Genomic DNA, 1,701 nt, shown 5'->3' on the forward strand with positions numbered 1-1,701 from the left:
TTTATGTGTCTCTTGTGCTTCTTTTATTTTTTATCTGTGATTTGTGAAATGTGAACATGTGTGTGAAAGGTGTACTACTACTGCACAAAATTGCCTATTCTGGGACAAATAAAAGCTACTGAACTGAACTGAACTGCACATACATGGAATGAATATTTCAGTTTAACACTCTCAGCTAAGTCTAGTAAAACTCAACTAAACTAAACTACTATGTACAAAGAGGAAAGGGAACACGGTTGAAAACCATATTACAGTTTAAGATGGATTTTTGTGTTTGAAACCAAAGTTTGAAGAATTTGGGATGTGATCAAATTAGCTTTTCACTAATTTGAAAGAAATTGGAATGTTTTCAGACCAATTCACAATGCAAATCCATCAGGTGATTAAAACATTATTTGGCCAAATAACGTTTTATTGAATGATTTGCTTAATCAAGAACCAATAACCTTAAATGATTCTTTACCCTCTTTGAAAAAGCTAGCAGTGAATAGACATGAGGATTCCACTGAATGACTCTTGGTCATACTTGACAAAGGAAATGTAATGAGCATCTGAGGAACACATGGACACTAATGTTATATCAGTGTTTAATCCTTAGTGAATAAAGCTTGGCTAAGCTTAAGCAACAGCTCAACACACATTCCTGTAGCATAGCGTAGCATGCAGTCCATTCTTTAGCATCAATTAGCATTGGCTTTACTCAGCAGTAAACACATGATATGATTAGTGTCAACAAAAGACATATTGTTTGTTCTGTCCCTAATCATGCCAGACCTGCAAACCTTTTTCCATGTCCATTTGGAAAAATTGAGTTTCATCCATTTGCAGCACTGCAGTCAGGGCACAGCAGGGGTTCTTTTACCCCATTTACACTACCCTTGAAAAACCTATCCATGCCAACACCGGTCCAAGCTCGGATCAGTTAACGAGGCCGAGCTTGATTCTGAAGACCTTTTACACATCACGCTATCTTGATATCTCGACTCCTCGCCTCCTAATGATGATCTGCGGTATTACTGCCAGTATTGAAGGATGAAATCAAGCAGTTGGTGGCGATAATGCACCAAAAGTTGTTTGCCAACAGCCATAAAACACAAGAAGAAGACGAAGAAGGAGGGAATCAAGCAAATCGAAAGTCACATTTAGAAAGTTATGCTTGATAATTATTGCTGTATTGTGTGTTTGCGGAGGGACAAGCGAAGACAGCAACCTTTCGTGGATGTTTATAGTTCTTCTTCTTCTTCTGTTTTGTGTTGGCTGGCAAGCAACTTCCAGAGGGGCATTACCGCCAACTACTGGAACGGAGTGTGAATCGGGATGTGCAGCCAGACAGAGATGACGCGTTCTGCTCATGCGCTCTTGTTATCAGAGAACCGAGCCAGGGGAACCAGATCTCCAGAACCATCAAGGATAATTCAGAAGCTTTCAGAACCGAACTGCTGCAAACAGACCTTTTGCAACACATTTCTCTTGAGTTTCAGAACTTTTAGAGCCAAACTGGATGAGGACCATGCCCTGGGTGTGAGACTGAGGGGACCCCTGCTGTGAGACTGGGACAAAAAATCCCTCAATGCAGAGCTGCAAAACTGGATGAAACTCAAGCTTTCCAAATGGACGTGGAAAAAGGTTTGCAGGTCTGGCATGATTAGGGACAGAACAAGCAATGTGTCTTTTGATGATGCTAATCATATCGTGTGTTTA

The sequence above is a fragment of the Cyprinodon variegatus genome, unplaced genomic scaffold, assembly GCF_000732505.1.
Source record: "Cyprinodon variegatus isolate N-32 unplaced genomic scaffold, C_variegatus-1.0 Scaffold1392, whole genome shotgun sequence".
In the NCBI taxonomy this organism is placed as follows: Eukaryota; Metazoa; Chordata; class Actinopteri; order Cyprinodontiformes; family Cyprinodontidae; genus Cyprinodon; species Cyprinodon variegatus.